Source organism: Stegostoma tigrinum, chromosome 25, assembly GCF_030684315.1.
Source record: "Stegostoma tigrinum isolate sSteTig4 chromosome 25, sSteTig4.hap1, whole genome shotgun sequence".
In the NCBI taxonomy this organism is placed as follows: Eukaryota; Metazoa; Chordata; class Chondrichthyes; order Orectolobiformes; family Stegostomatidae; genus Stegostoma; species Stegostoma tigrinum.
Window position 1 is genome coordinate 42,599,372 of NC_081378.1, and position 27,206 is coordinate 42,626,577.

Sequence of the window (27,206 nt, forward strand, 5' to 3'; positions counted from 1 at the left end):
CATGAAGCACTATTAAAGATGACAAGCATAGAACTGATAAATTTATTCCACAATTCATATTTCTGCACCATATTGTTATAGATTACATTGTCTTTATTGCAGCTTTAAAAGTTGATGTTACTTCAATGTAGTTTGCATGCCTGGCACTCAAGTGACACAGAAGACTAAGCCCTTGTCATTTCAACACATTTAATCTGCGAGGATTAAATTCTAAATGACCACAAACCAAAATGCTGATTGCTAATCAATACTGTTTGTTTGTACATCATATATACTTGAGCTCTCAACTGGCTTTCTGATGCAAAAAAACACAAGCTATGTGAAAATAATCACCTACAATGACAAAGCTATGTCCCAGGTAGTAATTTGCAAAGTAAAAACACATGGGATTTATGGAAATAGTGCAACCATATTCTAAGTGCTTCGTTTTCTAATTAAATCTCAAGATTGCTCTGTGCCTTCTATTCTTCCTTAATGCTCTTAAATCAGGTTCATTCTTTCCCCACTAGGTTGAGCACATGAAAAGGTTCAATTTATTAAACAGGAAAAAATTTTAATGGAGATTTTTCATTTAGACGATAGCGCCAGTCACACACCACAGCATTTCCATGTGACATTCTGCAGTTCTAGATTATTACCAGAAGTCCCAAATAAGAGTTACTTTCTTTTAAAACACAACTACCAGATAAGTAGTAAATCACTATCAAGAATACTCAAAGTTAGTATTTCATTTTCACCCATAATGAGAAAGACATGGTGTAAAAGAATAAGCTGATCATGAATTATTCAAAATTGTAATAGCTACAGCAATACAATTCACCTTTTCAAGTACAATGCGATTCTTCCTAAGTAGTTAACAAAGAAAGATGACCGAATAGCAAAATTTATCTGCCAAATCGCATATTTTTCGTTTTTGTTGGAGATGCCCATCTTCAATGAGCTCCACTAGGAAGCCTGTTGCCAGACCTCTCCTGATAACGTCCTACTTACTTGATGGATGACACGTTACAATAAAACTTTAAGCGCTACAAGTTTCAAAGTTCTGTACCACTGTGCATACCCATTCACAAAGTTAAAGTTTAATGACCACGCCCAGTCATTATTTCACAAGACTGTAGACTGTGTATAACGTACATTTACTTAAAATAGCCACAATCACTAAATCTTTCAAAACAAGTTTTCACCACAGAAATGAATTCATTTGGAAGACGAGATGCTTTCTGGATTGAAGCAGCACAACTAAATCAAAAGACCTCTTTCTTCAGGAAATATTACAATTTGATGCCAGCCCATCAGCTAATATTGCAGTTAATGATCAACAACAGCGTTGAGGGGCACTGGTTACCAGTTTGGGCCGCACAAACGCTACAAATTGTGTTTTTAATAAAAGGGACAGGCCGCATTCGGTGCAAACAGCCGCTGGTGACTCAAAAAGCTACGTCGAGTCATGATAGAAAAAAAGTCACTGTTCAAACTGGCAAACTGTTTAATCCTATTTCCAGAAAAGTGAATGCCATTTCACAGCCATGAACGTACCTACTAAATTGATGTTTTTGAACACAGCCTGTCAGTTGTCATATCACCTACAACGTAACAGTAATGACATTCCACAGGCATTTCAACAGCTGTAAAAAACTTCGGGGCACCAAGGTTATGAAATGCGTTTGTCCCCCATAAGATTCAGAGGCTACCAACTCGGTTAAGTTTCCAGGTTCAAGTCCCATTCCAAAACTTCTGCACAAGATTCACGCCTGAGACTCTGCTGCAGTACCAGAGGAGTGCTGCACTGTCAGAGGTGGCATCTTAGAGTGGCAAGTTAAACCAAGAGCACACCCATCTGGCTGGGCGGATGCTAAAGATCCAATGACACCATTTATAGAAGAGCAAGGAGTTACCTCTGGAGTTGTGAACGACTTTATCTCAAACAATATGACAAAGTCAGATTCTAATGATCACATTGCTGTTTATGGCTTCCACATTTCCTACAACTTATGATTTTTGAGAAGTATTTAATTGGCAACTGGTGGGCATGAAAAGCAAATGTATACTCAATTTCCTTTATGCATCCTCTTCTTCAGTTCATTTATGGTTCACTGAACAAACTTAAGGATGCCAAAAGCAGTGTTTTTTTTAAAAAGGTGTATTTTGAGGATGCTCACTTTATTTGCTTCCTGACTGACAAAAATGGCATGAAAGCAACAATCTTCTCAACACATGTATAAAAGTATAAATTTAGCTTGTTTCAAAAATTAAGATAAGATTCATTTATTGATCAAGTCCAACTAATTTATAAACCTCATTTCTGGACACGCCAATCCATATTGCACTTATGAAACAAAAAGCTAAAACTGCTGTTATCGTCAAACATCCCCGCTGACAGTCTACAACTATATAATAAAAATTGAATGGGTCATCACTCACAAATCTTCCCCAACAGAAGAATGTCACAAAGTTACCATCACAACCTGAAATTAAGAAAAGAAAAAGTGAGATTACATAAAAAATTGCAAATTAGGAATCTCTAAACAATATTTTCACTAATCCAATATAAATGAAACCGCGTGAAGTTTTAATAAAAAAAAACTTTGCTTGTTGCTGTAAATTTTAAATAGTAAATTTTTTTAAAACTGCACACAGTAAGTAGAGTTAAACATGTGCAGTCCTTTCAATTTATTCCATTACCCCACCATAGGTTGCAGGTTCAATATGGCCCAGTACAGATGATCCAGCATGGGTAATGTCAGGGTTACTTCCTGTGCCATGTACCTGGGGCGAATAAGAAAATAATGCACTTAAAGATAGGAAGAACTGCCTGTGCTGGAGTTATCCCATCTACCTTCCCAGCCCCACCCCTCTATTTATTTCAGAGCTCCTATCACCCTCTCTCATTTCCGAAGGGTCCCGACCCAAAATGTCAACTTTCCTGCTCCTCTGATGCTGCCTGGCCTGCCGTGCTCCGCCAGCTCCATGCTGGTATTATCTAGTACACTGAAATACCTAGTTAAAAAGAATCAATGTAGGAAGGGCAGCTGGCTTCAATTATGTGGATCACTGAGACGTCTTCTGGGGCAGACAGGACCTGAGAATTGAGGATGATTGCACCTAAACTGGAAGGGCACCAATATCCTGGCAGGGAGCTTTACTAATGCTACTTGGCAGGGTTTAAACTAGCATAACGGGGGCAAGAACCAGAACAGGAGGTCAGCAATTAAGATGAGAGGAGGAATCAGAGGCTGAAGCCAGTAAGTCTAAGAAGAGGAGCTGACAGAGAGGTTACTGAACTCAGCAATACTTGCAGTTTGAGGTCTATTTGTCTAAAATGGAAGGAGTTTAACAGTTAAGGTAGAGGAACTCAAAGCTTGGATCAATACAATAACTGTTGTGGTGGCTATTTCAGAGACTAGGATGGGCGACAGACAAGACTGGCAGCTCAACGTTCTGAGATTTAGATGTTTCAGGCATTACAGAGGGGGGTCTAAGAGAGGTGGGGGAGTTGCATTACTAATAAGGGAGAATATTACTGCTGTGCCAAGGAGGGCATGCAGCAGACCTCATCCAGCAAGGCCATATGGGTCAATTTTAGGAATAGGAAGACTGCAATCACTTTGACAGGATTGTACAAGCCTGCTGGTTAGCAGGTGATAGAACTGCAGATTCAGGCAGATTCTGGAAAGATGTACAAACAACAGGGTTGATGCCACGGGTGATTTTAAATTTCCCCTACGTTAATGGGGACTCACTTGGTGACACAGACTTGGGTGGGGTGTTAAATATTTCAGTGACAGTTTTTTTTGAAACAATATGTAAATGGTCCAAATTCAGTAAGGGCCCATACCAGATCTGGTCCTGGGGAATGAGCCCAGTCAGGTGCTTAAGGTCTCAAAGGGGGAGCATTTTAGGAACCATGATAATTCTGTAAGTTTTAAGTTAGTTTTGAATAAGGACAAGAGTAGCCTTCAAAAAGTGAAAGTATTAAATTGGGAAAAGACCAATTATCACAAAAGTAGGCACAAACTGGGGGCTATAGATTGGGATGGCTGTTGGAGTGTAAATCTGTATCTGGCATGTGGGAATCTTTCAAAGGACAGCTGGTTGGCTTTCAGGACCAGCACGTTCCTGTGGGGGAAAAAAGACGACAAGGATGGCAAGATTCGGGAACATTGGGCCCCTGTTGTTTATGATTTACAAATGATTTGTAGGAGAATGGAGGTGACCTGATTAGTAAGATTGCAGACGGCGCAAAAAAAATAGACGGAGCTGTGAATATTGAGGACGACTGCCAGGTGGATATAGGATGCAGATAGGCTAGAAACTTGGGCAGAGGAATGGCAGATGAAGTTTAATCCAGACAAATACAAAGTGATGCATTTTGGGAGATGTAAGTGGAAGGGAAACACACAAATGGCAGAACCCTAGGAAGCATAACATTTAGTGGGATCTACGCACACAAGTCCACAGTTCCAAAAGTTACAACACAAATGGACAAGGTTGTCAAGACGACATTTGCATGCTTGCCATCATCGGTCAGAAGAGTGTATAAAAATGGGCAAGTCAGGTTGCAACTGTATAGAACTTCAGTTTGACCACAAAATTATTTGGCGGGGGGGGAAACATTGAAAGAATGGATTGTCAGAGTCTTTTTCCCCATGGTGAAAAATTTTAATTACTAGGACTTTTTAATCTTTTAAACGTAGAGGGTGGTAAAAGCATAGAACACACTGCTGGAGGCAGATGCAATAGCAATATCTCAGAGGCATCTTAACAGATAAGAATAGGCAGGGAGCAGAGGAATACAGACCACAGATGAAAGGTTTTTTTTGTTTAGAAAGGTATGTGTCTATGCAATCTTGATGGGCTAAAGGGGCTGTTCCTGTGCTATACCGTTATTTGTTTTTAAGCTGATGGCTGAAACAAACAGATTTCAAGTCTTAATTTCAACTCAAACTATCATAAAAAACTGCAGCAGTTCATGAATCAGGTTCCAAATCTAATTACTACCTTCAAATTAAGTTCCTTTTTGTAAATGAAGGCTACAGTTCATTCTAGAAGGGAGGTAACTTCTTTGTTCTGATTTTGTGCAAACAGACAGCTTAAATGGCCCAAGTAAGAACAGCTCAGTCAATTGAGGCTACACTGGCATTTGATAAGATTGTGACTGATCTGATCATAGGCTGAGAAAGAAGAATGTAGCTCTCTCGTAACTCAATCAGAATCCACCTAACCCAGCCTTGAAAGATATCCAAAGGCCAAGCTGCCAAGGTTCTCTTGGGTGCAAACTCCAAAGCAGTTCTTCCTCATCTCTCTTTCATGGGAGATTCCTTGTTTCAAGCTGCACCACTAGTTCTAGACTCATACACGAGGAACATCTATGCTGAATCTATCCTGTCATGCTCTATCTTGGATAGTATTTAATTTGCAACTGATATTTGAGGAAACATCCAAGCACTGAGACAAGAAAGTAGAGGGTGGTAAAAGCATAGAATACGCTGCTGGAGGCAGATGCAATAGCAAAACTTCAGATGCATCTTAACAGGTCTATGAATATATATCTCTCTTCTCTCAACAAATTGGAAAATTAGTAGGAAAAGTTAGATTAACGTAAGACTTATCAACTTTGTTGTGACTCTGGTGGAAATAGTAGTTATTAATATGACACAAAAACCAGAAAGGTAATTATTAAAGTTTTTACTGATACCGTAAAAAGGTCAAAATGATCAAAGCAGCAGATATAGAAACGTGCTAGTAAAACATTTCAACTGAAGGATACTTTGAGATGCCTATCAGGGGATGGAGAATGAGAAACAACTAAAAACAAAATACTGCAAGCACGAACATAACTAGGAAACTACAATATGGTGACCACTGAGTCATGGCAAGAATTAAATATAGAAGGTTAGGTGTTCTACAGGAAAATCAACAAAACAATGTGAGGGAGTGCCCCCGAAGATTAGGGGCAACATGGCTTATATTAGAAGGCGGGATATAATGAGGGAGAAACAGGTCTGTCAGACTTCACAAGTAGAATTAAGAAAAAAAAAATTTAAAAACTGTACTGGGTTACACAGAGAACCTCTCATGACATTGAAGCAGTTGACTACATAAATGCAGTTAACAATCAAATGTGCAAGAGACAAGCCAGCTATCCCATTAAGAAAATAATTAAACTTCTTCAGTATGTCTCGGATTGTTGTCACTGAAAACTAAGTGCGGAGCTGGAGAAACATAGCGGGCCAGGCAGCATGAGGGAAACAGGAAAGCAACAGTTCAGGTCAGGATCCTTCTTCAGAAAAATCATTTTTCTGAAGAAGGATCCTGACCTGAACGTCAGCTTTCCTGTTCCTCTGATGCTGCCTGCCTGCTATGTCCCTCCAGCTTCACACTTCTCTCCGACTCCAGCATCTGCAGTTTTTGCTACCTTAGTTTTCAGTGAGTGTGTACTGGAACTAATGGGGGCATGCCATATCAGATTTCATGATCAACAAACCAGATTTTGTGTGTCGATATTCATCTAACAGAAATCACAATATGATTGAATTCAAATGCTTCAGACATAATAACAAAACAGAAACTGAGGTTCCAGATTTTGGTAATTTAAATATTAGGTGGGCTACGACAGTCCAATATGGAGGGGTGCACTTAGCAACATCTGTCGGAAATGGCAATAAATATAACTGTCCATAACCAATGCCTTCTTTCAACAAAAAAAAAGTTGCATTGATTCTTACACAAGATTCTAGACTCTAAATTTTCAATATCTGATAATGGCAGGTTAGGCAGGGAGCTTTCTAACCTGCTTGTTGATGCTGCAAACTTCTCCTCTTAACCACACATCCCAAACTCTGGCCTCTCCCAACCAGACTGACTGTCTCCCCAGAATGTCCCAACAAGTATTCTAACCAAATGTAAGTTTAAAGAAAACAGCCCAGTTACCACCAGATGTTATTCTTCTCAAATATCCCACAAAATAAAACTCTTGTTGGTAGAGTACCCTCACCTGTACTAGCTGGAAGATACCCAGAAGCCCATGTTCACGGTCTTTAGCTTTAGCAGTATCCTACAAACCTTTTAGAATAGTAAATAGAAATGTCATGACTTCTTGGTCACATGGTTGTGAAATTTTATTTCAATTTTCTAAGAAATTTTATTTATAAGATTGCATGACTATCAACAAAAACATGTGTGCACCCAACACGAGGATAACAAAAAACAAATTTAGGCCATAATTATACAGCTTTATCACTTCAAGTTAAGCCTTTCAGAGTGTGAAAAAGGGGACGTTTACATTCAGTGCAAATGCAATCACTCATAAGGATAAAATTAATAAGCTAAAACACTGACCACGAATCCTCATTAAGAGTCTTGCTCTGTGGAAACATCGCTTGCCAAATCATTGACTAGTAATAATAAAAAGCAGTCCACTTATTTAGTATTTTATGGTGAACTTGGGACGCCATCACATTCTTTGCACACTTAGAACAGATGGAGTGAGAAAGTGCTAACTTTCAAGTCTTTAAAACCAGTGCTGGGAAAATCTGTCCCTTACTGTATGGGATGAATTATATTTTAGCCTTATAGTTCAAAAAGAAATCTGATAGTTAAGTATTACTACAGAGTACGAGTAAAACTACATCCAATACATTAGGACAGTGCAAAAACTGTATTTATTAAAAGAAAAAACTCACCCTAAATTTCGACAGCTGAAGCAATGAATCAATTTCTACTCTCAATATATTTTCAAGAACCGTTGCCATGACTCAAGCTGTAATACACAACCTAATCCTTCCTTTTATAACAGGCCTATGTTGACACGAAATGATTGCATGATTATCAATTTCACTATATCTCCTAGCCTTCTGAATTGGATATACTAATGCAGTTCAGATTCAGCAGACAAGTGTCAGAATTTCTACCACACGTGAACATTTCAAACTAGAGCACAGACTGCAGATATATGCAACCCTATATTACATCTGCTCCTGCATCTGCCACTGAAAAGAACCCTTCAATGATTTCATAATTTACCTGTTCTTTATGAAGCCAATTCAGCTCTTATCCTGGGATGGCCAAGACCAGCCAGTGGAATTTCAGGTTAGCAAATTACTTCAAAATACCCAAAACAAAACATTTTTGTATCATGAAGATTAAAGTAGATACTCAATAGTCAATACTTCAAACGCATTCTGTGTCATACAGCTGAGGCGAATACTAGAAAAGAAAACTGGTCTGTTTCATATGGCTTTTAATTCACTGTCATTTAATTCAAGTTACTCATTTAAGAGAGCTAACAAGGTGTAGAGCTGGATGAACACAACAAGCCAACCAGAAGAGTAGAAAAGCGGACGTTTCGGGTCTAGGCCCTTCTTCAGACAAGGCCCTTTTTTTGAAGGGCGTAGGCCCAAAACATCAACCTTCCTGCTCGGCCTGCTGTGTTCGTTGAGCTCTCCACCTGGTTATCTCAGATTCTCCAGCATCGGCAGTTCCTATTAACTCATTTAATTCATAGTAACTCATTTTAAAAAAACGTCTCAACAAGTAAACATTTCCAGATTGGTTCTCTTGTTTTGGCAAAAATATTTCATCACATGAAGATGATATTTCATCCTGGGCAGATTTATATCTGGATTGACTGCCCTTCAGTACTTATTCAACTAGTCATTTTCAAAATCTGAAATCAGGTCCCTGATACTATGAGGCAGCAGTGCTAACCAGCAGTAATACCAGCTTTATGCCTTTTAGCACAAATAAGCTAACTTAATGCATTAGAGTGATTGTACCAAAACTACTTGTTGTATGGCTTTCTGAAATTTTCCAAACAAACTAAAAACACAAAACCATAACCAACATTTCAAAATTAGCTCCTTCAATTTAAAAATAGCTTTTCCCATCTTTCAGGCTCTTTTGTCGCTGTTCTTCCATTTCACCTTTTAGCTGCACTGCAGGTTATTTTTCCCCATAATCCTTCTTTGTTTCCACATTCCAGAACAACATAAAAGGGAGAAGATCAGCTATAATAGGAAACATCCCAGTCTCAAAACAGTGTTGTGCTCTGGCGTTGACACTCGTGGTATATTTTTCTCTTTGTTACTGTCACAGGTCTTCAGTTTATCTACAGAGGCACCCACTTAAAAGACAAAATCTGATCTGCTTTAGGAGATAACAGGAACTGCGGATGCTGGAGAGCCCGAGATAAAGTGTGGAGCAAGGTGAACATAGCAGGCCAAGCAGCACCTTAGTTGCACTGATCTGCCTAGCCTGTCTGAGATCCAAGACAAAAAAGGTGAGCCAAGCTCTCAGAGGATCATTAATCTGATGACACAATACTTGCAATCCATACCAAGGAACAGCTGTAATGGCAAATGGACACATTAAATCCTGTCAAGAGTTTGATTTGACATTAACATCAATATTATTAATGCCATGGCACAAGGCATCGTCAATGCTAACTGATGGCATGGCAATACGCCAGAGGCTTTGCAAACCTACGTATTCACGTTCCACAGTCAGTAACACAATGCTGAAAGCAACACAGTAGCTGGAGTCATACAGCACGCAAGTCAAAGCTGAATAAGAACGCATGAAGCATCAATGGCCTGACAGAATAGCTAACTGTATTCCACAATAGTAGTAAGGCTTGAACAGCATATGTTCAGCAGGAGAAAATAAAAGACTCAACAGTTATTATTCCCAATGTCTCAGATGTATCTTCAACAATGCTCAGCATCATCAACTCAAGAGATATAACATGCAAATTCCATTAGCGCACATTCCTGACACAGGCAAGGTTTAAAATGACTTGGCCATATTCATGAAACCAAGTGTGATTTAATCAAGTGATGTGGCCCTGTGCTGAAACATATTTCAACTGTGTGTTGTAGCTGACTGAGGGGGGCTAAAGAAATGTACCCCAATGCACTAACTCACCCGGTTGTAACAATGAATTTTGTTTTGTTTTAAAAATCATCTTTGCACCTTTCTGCTAGAAAACTGCACAAGGGGATAGTAGCAAATTCCTTCACTGGCACAAAGCAACAGTTAAACTTTTCATTGCTTTAAAAAAACAACGTTGTGCTCCCATAATCACACGTTCACCTATCCAGTCTTTTCCAGTTAAAGACATCCTCTTCAGGTATTACATTGGCAATGTCAAATTAGACAAAACTAATTTTATGAAGGGATATTTTTTGTATGAATAATACATTTACCCGAAGAAAAAGTACCAATGCATTTTTTTGGGACCAGATCGTATATGGAAACCCATCCATGTTCAAGTTGCGCAGTTTACATCCATCTGCAGAATATCTAATTATCTGATGTGGAATACATACACTCTTTCCTCCAAGGAAAGTTCCATGAACTTCAGGCATTATTAGCTCAGACACCATGATATGGGCAAACCCTCCTTTTCCCCTCCTTCCCACCCAAGAGTCCCACTGAAACATGGTCAGCAAAAATTACGCAGCTTAGAAAGGCAAATCTCAGGGCAAACTACTTCTTGTGGCTTTACTTTAACTAGGTTAGAACTTTTGCCTAATAAAAGCCAACAGAAATGTGGGTGCCGTAAATCAGGAACAAAAACAGAAGATGGAGAAGCTCAGCAGATCTGGCAGCATCTAAGAAAAAAAAAATCAGAGTTAATGTTTTGGGTCCAGTGACCCTTCCTCAGAACTGATGGTAGCTGGGAAAATGTCTGTTTATATGCAAAATCTAGGAAGGAAGATGGGATAGAAGTCAATATTAGGATAGAGCCCGAAGAGAGAGAAGAGCAGTTAGATAGACAAAGGAGATGATAACGATCTGGCTAGGAAGGTGAGTATTTGTTAATGGGGATTATTAGTGACTAACAATAGGTAGTGTGTAGTGTGTAATGACAGGCTGTGAGACAACAAGGCCTGGTGTGTGTGGGGTGGGGGCTAGAACATGGGAGAGTGTAGGTCCTAAACTTATTGAAATCGATACTGAGTCCGGAGGGCTGCAGGATCCCCAAGCAGAAAATGAGGGGCTGTTCTTCCAGCTTGTGTTGAGCTTTACTGGAACACTGCAACAAGCCAGAGACAGACATTGGGCAGGGAACAGGGTGGTACATTAAAAAGGTGGCAGGCAACAGGTAACTCAGCGTCTTTTGCGAACGGAATGTAGATGTTCTACAAAACAGTCACCCAAAAACTACGCTATGCTTCGTTTCCCCACTGTACAGGAGACCACACTGATCAGCAAATGCAGTAGACTAAATTCTGGGAAATACAGGTCAAGTGTTGGTGAAGGAACAGCAGATCAGGGCATCCCAGAGGGAACGGTCCCTGCAGAAGGCAGGGGAGGGGGAAGGGTATATGCGTTTAATGCTGACATCTCACTGGAGGTGGCAGAAATGGTATCTGAGGAGATTCTGGATGTGGATGCTCATGTGATAACAGGTAAGGACAAGGGTAACCCTATCGCTGTTGCAGCAGGAAAAGGTAGAGGTGAGGGCAGAAGTATGGGAGATGGGTCGGACCCGGCTGAGGTCCCATTCAAGAACAGTGCTGGGGAATCCTCAATTGAGGAAGGAGGTGGACATTTCAGAGGCTCCCTCGTCATAGCTGGCCTTATCTGAACATATGCAATGGATAGAGAGGAACTGAGAGAATGGGACAAAGCCTTTACAGGGAGCAGGATGTGAGGATGTATAGTCCGGGTAGCTACGGGAGTCAGTGGGTTTACAGTGGAAATTAGTGGCCTGACTATCCCCAGAAATGGAAACACAGATGTCAAGGAAGGGAAGGGTGGAGTCAGCGATAGACCAGGTGAAAGTGAGGACAGGATGGAAATTAGAGGCAAACTTCAAATGAACTCTTCCAATTCCAGATGAGTGAGGGAAGCAGCACCGATGATATGACCAATATAGCAGAGAAGAGTTGTGGGTGACAGCCAGAATAGGACTGGAATAAGGAACATTCCATGTACCCCATGAAGAGGCAGGCATAACTGGGGCCCACACGGGCACCCAAGGCCAGCCCTCTGACGTGAACAAAACGAGAGGAGTTAAAAGAGAAGTTGTTGAGGGTGAGGACGAGCTCAGCCAAGTGAATGAGCGTGGCGGTGGGTGGGGACGATTCGGTTCTTTGCTCCAGTAAGAAGCAGAAAGCCCGAAGATCCTCCAGGCGAGCCATGGACATGTCAAGAGATCGCACGTCCATGGTAAGAGAGGCAGCAGCTGAAACCTGCAAACTGTAAGTTTTGAAATATATGCAAGGCATCAGAGAAATAGATGTACGGGGCAAGGATTGAACCGGGGAGAAAAGACAGAGTCAAGGTAGGAAGAGATGAGTTCTGTGGGGCGGGAGCACACTGAAACAATGTGTCTGCCTAGACTGTCCTTTTTGTGGATTTTAGGTAGGAGGTAGAAGACAGCTGTGCAGAACTGGGGGACTATCAGTTCCGAAACAGAGTGCGCGAGAGTGCGCGAGAGTGCGCGAGAGTGCGCGAGAGTGCGCGAGAGTGCGCGAGAGTGCGCGAGAGTGCGCGAGAGTGCGCGAGAGTGCGCGAGAGTGCGCGAGAGTGCGCGAGAGTGCGCGAGAGTGCGCGAGAGTGCGCGAGAGTGCGCGAGAGTGCGCGAGAGTGCGCGAGAGTGCGCGAGAGTGCGCGAGAGTGCGCGAGAGTGCGCGAGAGTGCGCGAGAGTGCGCGAGAGTGCGCGAGAGTGCGCGAGAGTGCGCGAGAGTGCGCGAGAGTGCGCGAGAGTGCGCGAGAGTGCGCGAGAGTGCGCGAGAGTGCGCGAGAGTGCGCGAGAGTGCGCGAGAGTGCGCGAGAGTGCGCGAGAGTGCGCGAGAGTGCGCGAGAGTGCGCGAGAGTGCGCGAGAGTGCGCGTGAGTGCGCGTGAGTGCGCGTGAGTGCAGTCAGATGAAATGAGATCAGTCACCATGGTAGATACAAATGGCCTGATGTGTCACGGTAGAGTCATAGTCCAGGGGAAGATAGGAGGAGGTATGAGAGAGCTGGCACTCAGCCTCTACAGTGTAGAGGTCAGTATGCCAGACTACAAACAGCATCATCCTTATCAGCAGGCTTAAATATCAAAATCAGGGTTTAATCTAAGCGCACAGATTACAGTCAGTTCAGAGGGAACCAGGTTAGATTTAGTGAGGAGGGCAGAAAAATTGAGGCGAATACTATCACATCGACAGTTCTCAAGGAACAGATCAAGTGCAGGTAAAAGGTCAGAGGGAGGGGTCCAGATGGAGGAAGTGTGTTGCAACAGACCAAGCCAGTCTGTGGAATGGGGAGAGGACTCTTGGCCAAAGAAATAGGCAAGGGGACTAAGACGACAGAAAAAGAATTCAATGTCATGTCACACCCAAAACTTGTCAAGGTGGGGACAGAGGAATAAAGCTAAGACCCTTGCTATGTATAAAACGTTCAGCATTGGACAGCAGAAGGTTAGGAATGATTGTGAATACCTGACAGGAGGTAGGGTTGGGAGAAGGGATGGAGTCAGAGGAAAGGGAAGGAGGGCAAGGTTCAAGAGGGCCATGGGTATCTGAGTTATTGCATCATGTGGCCTAGATGCCTAAAAGGAAAAGAGAAATGAAGTTTCTTGTTAGCATGGGGAATGAGCCAGAGGATGAAGTGGAACCGTGGAGTGGTGCAACCCTGAACCAGTGTGTTGCGATGCTGTTGGAGAGAAAGGAATGAGAGCATGTGATACCGCACGGCACTGAGTGTGGATCTCAGGATGTGGCAAGAGCTGTCTGTGGAACATTGAAGATCATGGAGATACCAGTGATCCGAAGAGGATTCAAAACACGAGGGATGCACCTTCAGTTGGAATCCACGTGAGGTGAGTTTGAGCCAGAGGCAGTCACTGAGGAAAAAGTGATATAGCTGTGGAAACAAGTTTTAGCAAATACTTGGTCAAACACCAGGATTGAGTGAAACGAATGTTGGTGTTCAAGAAGACAGACTGGAACAAAAGTCCTGTTGGAGAGAGGAGCAGAACTTCATGGTGGGCATGCCTAGAAGAGATGTGGTAGTCAGTTAAATGCTAACTTTTGCTTGCTTGTTTTACCAGAGCAGCACAGAAGCAAAAAGAACTCAGTAAAGTTTAATAAACACGACCAACTGATATTGGGCTGCCATGCATAGTATCCGATTATACAGTCTGTCGTAGGAGGTTTGCCTTGGTTCCAAACTTCCATGAACAAACATTAATTCACCGATGAGCCATTACTCCAAAGAAACTGGTTTGTCTGCCTGATCTCAAATCTCAAAACAAATATAATCTTTAGTTTTTCACTGCTCTGCACGCAAGCCATATTTGAGGGGTCAGGGATACTTGTCATTGTGGCAAATGTTTCTCACTATGACAAACAAAAAGCAGGACAGAATGAACACAAATTAGATCACAATGATAGTTCATCCTTCCCAACATGAGCTCTCATTCTATGTACCCAGATTATTCACATACCACTTCATACTCCTCCTCTTTAAAAAATTATCTAACCTATTCCTAAAATGGTGGTCTGCTTCTTTTTTCTTCAGCTAAGTGTAGAAATGTCTCCCTTGTTCTCCATTCTAAATCTCTTCCATGACCCCTTGCATCAATGCCACCTCCTAGTTCCTCCAGTCAGTAGAAACTTTTTTTAATAAGACAGTATATCCGCTATTTATCAAGTCATTGTGTTACAAAGGTGAGGTCAACCCCACCCGCACGATAACAAAAACCTAAAAACACCCAGAGAGGCTTGCCTTGCCTCAATTTGTTGTAAAGAAGTGTGCAAAGCAGTATGACCTGCCTCTCACCTCCCAATCGGTTGTAAAGGAGTGGTTAAATAAAATAAAAATCCTTTCACTCACTCTGTAATCAACAAGTAACAATTTATTCATCTAACATGGACAAATTAGCAGAAATACTAACAAACCGAACAATTCCCCCTTAATTAACAAATCCCAAATGAAAGAAAATTCTTATGTTATGCTGTTCCAATGAATATAAATCCCACTTATACAATCCAAAATAATAAAAAGTAAATTAAAGCTTAATCTCTTGAAATTAAAGCCAGGATCCTTCTTCCAGAATACTCTGCGCCCTCTCCACTGACTTTCAGTCAGGAATGGAATTCTCAGTCAAATTCAGGAGTTCTGAGTGTGCCAGTGATTTTGTCCTTTAAGAGCTAATAGGTTTTAACTCTATTAGATGGCAGTTGCTATCAGACTGATTGTCAAATGCTCTCTTCCTTTATACCCTTAATGATCTATTAATTTCTTACGACAGGGTTGGTTCTAGCTTGTCAAAAACGTCAGATTTAAACATAATTGGTTTTTAGTTTCTAAGCGCGTGGTTTAAATCAGTTGGTTGTCTTAACACAAAACAAACCACTGCCTAGGTTGTAAACGACACGGCCTTTTGATACAAATACTTCCATTTCAGGAGCTGTGTGCACCTACCCATTCTTCTTTTTAAATCTCAAAGCCTCAAAATAAAAACACATCATCCTTTAAATGGACTATGCACTCTTCTCCCTCTGCCACCATCATTTAACAAACATCAATTCCAACATCCTGCCTTCCAATCCACAAATACTCTAGCTAACTTCACGACAATTGCATAATCTTCACTATTTTAAGGGAAATAACCCAAAGTGTTTTTTTTATTTGCATTTGCTTAAACCAGGCAAGTTACCAGAGATGACAAGGTGTACAGCTGGATGAACACAGCAGGCCATTCAGCAGAGGAGCTGGAAAGCTGACGTTTCAAGCCTAGGCGCTTCTTCAGAAAAGACATTACCATCAGTTTATATTGCATCCAGGAATGTTTCTGTTTGATCATGTGAGAAATTAAGGCCCAAACTACACAGTGTTCAAACTGCGGAGCCAGACTATGACTTGACCACTGCAATATATTCTCTTGATGACCATTTAATTACACATGACAATCAGGATGAACAGCATTCAATGTGAAGCTTCAACAACAGCTGCTTCCCTGATGTGGCATACATGGATTTCAGCAAGGCGTTCGATAAGGTTCCCCACAGTAGGCTGTTGTACAAAATGCGGAGGAATGGAATTGTGGGAGATACAGCAGTTTGGATCGGAAATTGGTTTGCTGAAAGAAGACAGAGGATGGTAGTTGATGGGAAACGTTCATCCTGGAGACCAGTTACTAGTGGTATACCGCAAGGGTCGGTGTTGGGTCCACTGCTGTTTGTCATTTTTATAAATGACCTGGATGAGGGCATAGAAGGATGGGTTAGTAAATTTGCAGACGACACTAAAGGTCGGTGGAGTTGTGGATAGTGACGAAGGATGCTGTAGGTTGCAGAGAGACATAGATAAGCTGCAGAGCTGGGCTGAGAGGTGGCAAATGGAGTTTAATGCAGACAAGTGTGAAGTGATGCACTTTGGTAGGAGTAACCAGAAGGCAAAGTACTGGGCTAATGGTAAGATTCTTAGTAGTGTAGATGAGCAGAGAGATCTCGGTGTCCATGTACACAGATCCTTGAAAGTTGCCACCAAGGTTGACAGGGCTGTTAAGGCATACAGTGTTTTAGCTTTTATTAATAGAGGGATCGAGTTCCGGAACCATGAGGTTATGGTGAAGCTGTACAAAACTCTGGTGTGGCCGCACCTGGAGTATCGTGTACAGTTCTGGTCACTGCATTATAAGAAGGATGTGGAAGCTTTGCAAAGGGTGCAGAGGAGATTTACTAGGACGTTGCCTGGTATGGAGGGAAGGTCTTACGAGGAAAGGCTGAGGGACTTGAGGCTGTTTTCATTAGAGAGAAGAAGGTTGAGAGGTGACTTAATTGAAACATATAAAGTAATCAGAGGGTTAGATAGGGTGGATAGGGAGAGCCTTTTTCCTAGGATGGTGACGGCGAGCATGAGGGGGCATAGCTTTAAATTGAGGGGTGAAAGGTATAGGACAGATGTCAGAGGTAGTTTCTTTACTCAGAGTAGTAAGGGAATGGAACGCTTTGCCTGCAACAGTAGTAGATTCGCCAACTTTAGGTACATTTAAGTGATCATTGGACAAGCATATGGACGTACATGGAATAGTGTAGGTTAGATGGGCTCGAGATCGGTAAGACAGGTCAGCACAACATCAAGGGCCGAAGGGCCTGTACTGCGCTGTAATGTTCTATGAAACTTAGCTGTGATGGATCCCAAACCCAGTTTACAAATTCTGATATCCATCTTCAGAAATCACCTTTCAGAGGTTTTACTGCCATATTCTAGGGTCTGTATATTGCCGTTCTGAAAAGATCCAGGCAAGGTGGCCTGCATTAGATCACCCAGTGTCGATAACAAGTCTTAGAACTTGTCTCACTACCAGCCGTTTAATCAAACTGACACGTAAGAGAGTTTGCTGCCACTGAATCACTAAGATTGATGCTACATCTAAGCTTCTGTCCTGTAAGTATGAAGAGTCAAGTCTTATTGCAGAGACTTTCAGATAAGTCTTGTACTTTTGTTCACCAATACCGGTTACAACTGGTGTCAAGTTCCTTAAAACAGTAAAACCCATGGCCAGCTTGCTATGAAAAACAGAACATTTCAGCTATCTTACTTTATGCCACTTTGAATGATATGAATTATGGTAAATCAAAAGAATCTAAAGAAACTCAAGATGAGAAAAGAAAATCAGCTTCAGTACAGAGTAATGTAGAAGCCATCAGTGCGACTGCATAGCACTGTTACACGGAACACTGAACAAAGCTTTACGACATTTATTCAAGCAAAATGCTTACCTTTCTTTCGTATGGTGGGGGATGTTGGCCAAATGGCATAATAGCTAGACTCTTCAAGCAACTCAGCTAATGTTCTGGGGCTTGGGTTCATATCCTGCTACATTAGATGATGAAATTTGAATTCAATAAGAAAAAAATGGAATCAAGAATCACAAAACCATTGACGATTGTCAGAAAAACCCATCTGGCTCACAATTGTCCATCAGGAAAGGAAATCTGCTCTCTTCACCTGGTCTGGCCTTCAGCATTGTGGATGACTCTTAAGCACCCAGCAAACCAGTATCAAGTGCAATGAAGTCTCAAGAAAGTAATAAAACCTGACATCGACCTCGGCTCCAGAAAAGGCAATGGCAGAAACAGCCTTGTACACCCTGAGAAATCCTCTTTAACAATGGGACCTAGTGCCAAAATTGGGAAAGCTGTCTCAAAGACTAGTCATGCAACAGTCTGACTCAGTACTACTCATACAATCATAGCTTACAGACAACGATCTAAACGCCACCATCATCGTCCATCGTCAGAGGTGGTAGTACCATGATACAGACTCATGTGGGAGTTTCCCTATGAACCCTCAACTACAACTCCAGATCCCATGAAGTTTCACGGCTTCAGGTTAATCACGGTCAAGGAAACCTTGTGGATTACCACGTACCATCCTCCCTCAGTTAACAAATCAGCATTCTATACTGAGCAACATTCGGAGGGAGTACTAAAGACGACATGGGTGCAAAAACATAGTCCGAGGGTGGAGTATTCCTGTGTCCACAAGTGGCAACACTAATAAATCGAGCTGGTCGGATCTGAAGGACAGTTGCTCGACTGTGTCTGTGGCAAATGGTGAGGGAACCAAGATGGAAAAACATACTTGACCTCATCCTTGTCCATCTGCCAGCATGCAACATACTTAAAAATGAGTCGTCAACCAGGTGAAGCTACCAAACCAAATAAGCAAGTGATGGACAGAGCTAAGCAATCCCACTAGCAACAGATCAGATCTAAGATCTGCAATCCTGACACATCCAGTCTGGAACAGTGGTGGACAATTAAACAACTCACTGGACAAGGAGGTTTCACAAATATGCACATCCTCAAACGATGGAAGAACCCAATACATCAGTGCTAATGAGAAGGCTACACATCTGTAGCAATCTTCAACCTGAAATGCCAAATAGGTGATCCATCTCTGCCTTCTCCAGTGGTCCTCAATATCATTGATACCAGTCTTCAGCCAATTCAATTCACTCCACATAACATCAAGGAACAGTTGAAAGCACTGGATACTGCAAAGGTCACAGGCCCTGACAACTTTGCAACAATAGTACTGAAGACTTGAGCTCCAAAACTTGCCATTCCCCAAGTGAAACTACTCAACTAATGATACAACAGTGGAAGTCACCTCAAAAATGGGGTAAATTATGCAGTATGTCCTCTACATAAAAAAGCAGGACAAACTCATCCTGGCTAATTAGCACCCTACCAGTCTACACTCTACTACCAGTGAAGGTGTCAGCAACAGTTCAAATCAAGCAACATTTGCACAATATCCAGGCTAACGCTGCCAAACAAAAAGTGCCAGGCTATGACTATCTGCAATAAGACACACACGCACACACACACACTCAAAAAACAGGAACTGCTAGAAAAACAACAGATCTGGCAGCATGTGGACAGAAAGCAGACTTAACATTTCAGATCCAGTGAACATTGTTTAAAAACTTGTCTTTTTTCGGCAATTCCTGTTTTTGTTTGATTTCCAGCATCTGGAGTTTTTTTTGTTTACTTGAGACTATCTAATCTCTGCCCTTGACAATTAATGCTGTCACAACTGTCACCATCACTGACTCCCCCATGATCAACATCCTTCGTGTTACCATTGACCAGAACCTCAGCTGCACTTGCTACAAATACAATCACGGGCTAGGAAGCTTGGAGGCTGGTAACTCACTTACTGAATCCCCAAAGCCTGTCCTCCATTGAGAAGGCACGAGTCAGCAATGTGATGGAATGCTCCACAGTTGCCCGGATGGGTGCAACTGCAACAACCCAAGAAGCTAGACACCATCCAGGATAAAGCAGCCTGCTTGATTGGGATCACATCAACAAGCGTTCAGTTACTCTACCACTGACAGATATTAGCATTAGTGTGTACTATCTACAAAACGCACTACAGAAATTCGAAAGATCCTTAGATAGCATCTTGCAAACCGATGACCATTTCTATCTAGAAGGACAAGCAGCAAACACATGGGAACACCATCAGTAGTAAGTTCCCCTCCAAGTTATTCACCATCCTGACTTGGAAACAATGCCATTCTTTCTTTCTACACAATTGCTGGGTCAAAATCTTGGAATTCCCTCCCGAAGGACACTGTGGCTCAACCCAGAGACTGCAGTGGTTTAAGGCGGCAGTTCACCATCTCCTGAAAGGCAGCGAGGGATGAGCAATAAATGTTGGTAGCGACACCCATGTCCCACAAATGAATAAAAAGATACAAGTTGATATCAGCTATTAAAACGGAATTGTAGCAATTTATTACCATCAATATATTCTCAGATTCCAGTCTTATAAACAGGGGCAGCAAAAGGACTCAGTAAAAACTAGCTCAAGACTGAATGATTTCACTATGTACATTTTTTCTTTTTCTTAAAAAAAATTTAGTATTTATCTAAGAATATCCTTCACACAAGCAGGCCAGATCAACAACTATTTTGAAAAAAAAACACCATCATTCCAAACCAACTGCAAATATCAAAAGAATTAAAGTTGTGTGAATAGTTTTGTCAAAATTTTTCTGCAGCATGAAACTAGGCAAACAAAAGGGAAAATTAAGAAACACAATATCACCATAAATGCCTAAGGCCAGATGCTTGTTTTCCAGGATATTGAACGTAAGGCAGTTACAGAGATAGTTGATGTGCAGGTGATTATCTAAAGAATCCTGCAATCCCCAGAACGCAACACCTTTACTCAAAAAACACAATTGGCATATAAAACATTGTGATTAGGAAAATGTTGCAGTGCATTAAGACCACAAGATGTAGAAACAGGAGGCAGCCGTTCAGCCAGTAAGTCTGCCCTGCAATTCAATAAGAACACGACTGATTTGACAATTCTCAAACCCACTCCTCTGCATTTTTTCATTCTGGTTTTTTAAACAAAGTCTCTCAGCCTTGAGTATACTTCATGAGCCAGTCTCAACAACCTTTTCTGTAGTAAATAATTACACAGATTCGCTATCCTCAGAAATAAATTCTTCCCCTGCTGTCTTATGCCCTTAAAATTTTCCATGTTTCTTAATGGTCTAAGCTAAAGTGATTACAGGCCCAACCTATTCAACCTCTTTATAGAAGCTTAGTTAGGCCACATTTGGAATTGTGTGTTCAATTCTGATCCCTATAGAAAGGATGTGGTGGCTTCAGAGAGGGTACAGAAAATACTTACCAAGATGTTGCCTGGTATGGCGGGTGTTAGCTCGGAGAAACTTGGGTTGTTCCCACTGGAACGACAGAGGTTGATGGGAGAGGAGTCAGTTATCAGGGAGCCATGGATTTAAGGTGCGAGGGGCAAGGTTTAAAGAGGATATTGGAGGCAAGTTTTTTTTTAAAACAGAGGGTGGTGGGAGCCTGGAACTTGCTGGGGTAGGTAGTGGAAACAGATACTATAGTGACTTTTAAAGAGGACCTCGACACAAATATATGAATAGGATGGAAATACAGGTGTAATGTCCCTGGAAGGGAAGGGGTTTTATTTATGACGGGCAGCATGTCAGCACAGGCCTGAAGGGCCTGTTCTCTCCTCAGAAGACATTTCCTCTGCACCTGCATCAGCCTAGTGAGCCTTCTCTGGATGGCCTCCCATGTCAGCATATCTTTTCTTACCTAACAGGCCCAAAACTCCTCACAGTATTCCAACTGCGGTCTGATGAGTATCTTGTATAGTTTTATCAAAATTTCCCTACTTTGATGTTGAATTCCCTTTGAAATAAAAGTTAACATACTACTCGCTTTCCCTTTTTGTCTCCGAACTTGGATGCTAACTTATTGTGATGCGTGTACAAGGATGCATTAAACTTTCTATAGCCTTACTCCACTTAGAAAACATTCAGCTCCCCTATTTGTTCTGACAAAGTGTATAACTGTGTCATTGTTCCACATGATATGCTATCCACCAACTTGCTAACCTGGCTATATCCCCACACAGACTCTATGAAAGATATAAAAGCAGAGCATTTCAAAATACATAAATCAAGCAGAGCCAGCATGGCTTCATTAAAGGGAAATTATTAGTTGATTAGAGTTCTCCAAGATAACAAACAGGACAGGTAAAGGCAAACCAGGAGATATTCCTAAAAAGCATTCAAAGTGCTGGTTTTTGTCAGGTGCAGTATATTAACACAAGAGGATTGGCTAACTAATAGAAGACAGGATTGAGGTCAGCCAAGTATTTGAGTTGATAACCTGGAGCTGGTAGAATACCACAGGGATCATTGCTGATAGCACAACTACATGACATATTAATGTCTTGGATGATGTAGGACTAGTGCACCAGGGGATACACTTTGACTTGAACACAGAGTACAATGTGGGATAGAGACAGGCCATGCACTTTGGCAAGAACAGAGGAGTTAAATATCATCAACATGGAGAAATATTGTCATAAGCTGCACAAGAGGAATTTGTGACCCCTCGTGCATTAGGGGGGTGGGCGCAATGGCATGGTAGTATTATCACTGGACTGTTATTTCGGAGACCCAGACAATGTTCTGGGTGCCCGGGTTCAAATCCTGCTATGACCAATGGTGGAATTTGAATTCAATTAATATCTAGGATGAAGAGTCTAAGATGACTGTGAATGCAGTGTTGATTGTCAGGGAAAACCCATCTGGTTCACTAATGTCCTTCAGGAAGGAAATGGCCATCCTTACCTGGTCTGGCCAACATGTGACTCCAGACCCACAGCAATGTGGCTGACTCTTCACTGCCCTCTGGGCAACTGGGATGAGGAATGAATGCTTCTAGCCAGTGACTCCCTCATCCCATAAATGAAAAGAATAAATAACCACAAAGAGCCAACATCCAAGTTCATCAGACGACGAGGAAGGCAAATAAACTGCCAGCCAAATTTCAAAGGAAGAATGTATAAATATAGAGGTCCCATCAAAACCACACAAGGCATGACCCAAACCACACCCAGAATACTGCAAAAAGCACTGGTCCTCCCATCCAAGCAGAGATACACTGGCAATGGAGACAGTCTGGAGAAGGCCCACCAAGCCAACCCCAGCATGGACTGATTTTACCAGGAGCACAGGTTGAGTAGGTTGGACCTGATCTGACTTAGCTGGACAGCTAGTTTGCAATGCAGAATGATGTTAACAGTATGGCTTCAATTCAACCAACTGAAGTAGTAATTGCCCTTGACCTCTCCCCTTGTCCAAGGTGTGACACACACCACAACTCAAGCCACCATGAATTTACTCTCTAATGAGAGTGTAGCCCTATTATCTGCTCGGACAGTGGAGTCTTCACCTGGGAAAGATCAGCATATGACCCAACTAGTCTGCCCAATGTCAATCACACCTGTCTATTTCTAACTACAATCTCAAATCATTTGGTGGTAACATGAATGACCCTCCCCCATCATCCTCACCCATAAATTTATTACGACAGGTTAATGACTTTGAAGTAATCCTTTTGTAAAAAAAACTGGGAATTTGGGCTTAAATGTATTCAGTGGCAAACATCCTTTAGCATCAGCTATAGCTCAGTTAACAGCAGACTCACTTCTGAATCACAGGGCTTATAGTCAAATCCCGCTCATGGGATTAAGCACCAAAATGAAGGTAGGCAATCCATTGTGGTATTGAGGATGCATTACATTGCTGGAGTACTGTCTTTCAATGTTAATCTAAGGTCCATCTGTCTGCTCAAGTAGACAGGGACTCTCTTATGGTACAAGTTCAACCAGTTGGTGAGGTTGTAACCAATATTTATCTTCCATTAAAACTGGAAAATAATGATCTGGTCATTTTTCAATTGCTGTTTGAGTTTTCTTGGTGCAAATATGCTGCCACATTTCTGATATTACAACAGTAACTAACTTCAAAAAGTTTTTAATTGGTTGACAAGAGTGAAGATCCCCAATGTCATGTAAACACCAAGCAAGCACAGATCTCAATATTGTGCTATCATGCTGTGACTAACCAATTAGGGACAACCAAGAATACTGGTGGTGTTAAAGAAGTATAATACACAACTGCTTCAAATGTTCAAACTATATTGAACCAGTCTACTGATTTTACAAAGTACATACAAATTTTATGAAATACAACTCATCTTACTGTTTTTTGTACAATTTGTAAAATACTGGGTTTATCGCTGATCTGACATTCCTCAAAACCACTATCGCGTGTTTTTCCTGTACGCCTCAATTCCTCCACTAATCAACAAATCGAGCTCAGCCTTAAATATGCACAACTAATTTTCCCCCACAGCTCTACAAGAAATCCTTAAAACTCTCAACCCTCAGAAGAAATTCCTCATGGCATTCAAATTGGTTTCCTTTATTTGGACATTTATGCTCTCTGGTCCTAGACTATGATGGAAAGCATCCTCTCAGCATTTATCCTGCCAAACCTCAAGAATCCTATGCATTTTAATGAGATCACACCTCATTCTTCCAAACTGTTTAACCTTTGTTCATAAGAAAATCTGTCCACATCAGTGATCATGCGACTGAACCTTTTCAGTACTTCTTCCACTGATTTGTTATTTTCTTCCTTGAATAAGAGGTCCAAAGCTCACAGCACTTTAGGTGTGGTCTTACCAGCACCTTGCACAGTGGCAATAAAAGTTTCCCTACTTTTATACTCCAAATCTCTTTGAAATAAAAGCCAAATTTCCATTAGCTTTCTTGATTTCCAGCTGCACTTACGTACTATCTTTCTGTACGTCATGCACAACTTCCCCAACATCCCTTTGAATTGCAGCTTTCTGGGGCTTTTTTTCCCATTCAAATACTGTTCTTTAGTTCTCCATTCCAAAATTCCACATTTTCCTACTTTATACTCCATTTACCAACATTTTGCTGACTTAACTATCAATATCTCTCCTTAAATTACTTGCATCCCTCTTGCAACTTATGTTTCTACTTACTTTTATATAAAATTGTCTAGCAGACATTGGTCTGTTCTGAAATCTCACTAACTACATGAGAACTGGATTGTATATCTACTGTTCCTTCTTGATCACATATTGTCAAATTACAAGGCAGGATTGGCAGGAATGCAGTACATAATACAAGCTGGCAACTTTGGCAAAGCCAAAATACGTAGGCTACAAGCAACCAAACAGCCAACCTGGAGTGAGGTTTATATGGTGATGAACCTACCTTCATCAGCAAGTGGGAAGAGATTGTATTATGTGCTAAAATTCAGGGGTCAACATTTCCATCAGATAGCCTACTACTTCACTTTTTTTTTTAAAGAAACCGACTAATTCTATACAGGGGGTTCTCCTTTCACGTGTGTTCCATCAACACAAATTGGTATAATGCAATTAATGAATAGGAGAGCTGTATTTGTAAACGTGAACTTTGGAACTGTGTTATAGCCAACACAATGTCAACCTTGTATTGGAGATAATGGGAGCTGCAGAATCAGAGAAAACAAAAAGTGTGGAACTGGATGAACATAGCAGGCCAAGCAGCATCTTAGGAGCACAAAAGCTGACGTTTCGGGCCTAGGCCCTTCATCAGAAATGAGGGAGGGGGAGAGGGTTCTGAAATAAATGGCGGGGGGGGGGGTGCAGATTGAAGGCGGATAGAGGAGAAGATAGGTGGGCAGGTAGGGAAGGGTTAGGTCAGTCCGGGGGAGGACGGACAGGTCAAGGGGACGGGATGAGGTTAGTAGGGAGGAAATGGGGGTGCAGCTTGAGGTGGGAGGAGGGTATCAGAGGGAGGAAGAACAGGTTAGGGAGGTGGGGACGAGCTGGGCTGGTTTTGGGATGCAGTAGGGGGAGGGGAGATTTAGAAGCTTGTGAAATCCACATTGATACCATTGGACTACAGGGTTCCCAAGCGGAATAGGAGTTGCGGTTCCTGCAACCTTCGGGTGGCATCGTTGCCACACTGCAGGAGGCAGGATGCGCTCCAGGATGGACACATCGTCTAAGGAATGGCGGGGGGGGGGAGGAGGAGTTGAAATGGTTCAATGTCAACGCACAGGATCAGTTTGCAGGCTTTGTCCAGAACATGTGCCAAAAGAATCCCCAAGGATCCTCGTATTGAGAGGGTGGCAGGAATGAAAACAAGTAGTATCTCGGTGATAAAATTGCAGGTGGTGTACATAACAAAAAGGTTATAAACGCAGGAAGAGAAGCGAGATGTTGTAAAGTATTTTGAGAGTAATGAGCGTACGTTATATTGCTCGTGCAACAGGAATAAAGGAGCCCATCTTATGCACCATTACAGACAATGCAGAAAAGATTAAAGCAAGCTATATTGCTGGAACAAGTCTGAGTGCCAGCAAATCTGAGAGGTCACAAACAAAAGGAACCTAGGAGACGCAGCAGCTTCTAAGTGGGTCAGTAGAAAAGTAAATGAAGTAGTGATCTGGGACCACCATTCTCACCATAAAAAAGAGAAAGACTCAATTTATAAAGATCTAACAAAACAAACCGAAAATCCTGCAGATGTGCCTGCTTTTAGTGATAGCAGCGGCTGATTGTGTGTTTTAAGAACAGCCTAGATTTTCATAACAAAAGTTATGACGAGGAGCATGCGATGGCATTTCCTCCCGTAGTAAAATAAAATTAATTGATGAAAGAGGCTACAACTTAGATTAAATTTTCAATTTGGAACAGACAGGGTTATACCAGAAATGACTGCGATCAACAACCTACATTTCTATGAAGGAAGCACACGCTCCAGGCTTTAATGGTGGCAAAGACATTTATGACTGCGTTGCTGGGCGCCAATGCCAGAAGAGTCTTAAGGCTTAAGCCTGCGGTGGTGTAACACAAGGCCAACCTACAAGCCTTGAAAGATTACCTTAAGTATTACGGAGGCATCCACATTGTCGAGAGGGGTTGGGTGATGGGGCAAATTTTTTCTGACCTCAATAATGATGCTTTGGAAGATGTTTTTAGAAAGTATTGCAAGAAAAAAAAATGCGAATTTCAATTTCAATTCTCATTGTGGATAACACGTCCACCACTGGTGAGCTTTCTGAAACATCAGAGTGCCATTTCTACCCCCAGACACAACCTCCCTCCTTCAACTCAGAGACCAGGGTGCAACATCAAATTTTAAAGCTTATTACTTAAGGCGCACATTTAAGAGGCTGACTGCAGCCACTGAGGGGGATAAGGAAAGTGTTCTTCCAATACAGAAGAGATTGAACATCAAGAAAGCAATTAACATTATCATCATGGAGGTGTGGATTGATGTCTATAATGGCAGCTTGCATAGAGTTTGGCAGAGGTTT

At 41.8% G+C, this 27,206-nt stretch overlaps 1 protein-coding gene across 3 annotated transcripts in view; it reads right to left on the reverse strand.

Annotated features, from left to right (window-relative positions):
- Window positions 1–27,206, reverse strand: part of eps8a (epidermal growth factor receptor pathway substrate 8a) — a 165,590-nt gene that overhangs the window by 75,988 nt on the left and 62,396 nt on the right. For all 3 annotated transcript variants that reach the window (XM_059654672.1, XM_059654671.1, XM_048554119.2), the window contains exons 2-4: window positions 6,995–7,062; window positions 2,688–2,766; window positions 2,422–2,465 (exon numbers count right to left, since the gene is read on the reverse strand). The gene's annotated coding sequence lies outside the window, so the exon portion shown is untranslated. The remainder of the gene's footprint in view (window positions 1–2,421; window positions 2,466–2,687; window positions 2,767–6,994; window positions 7,063–27,206) is intronic.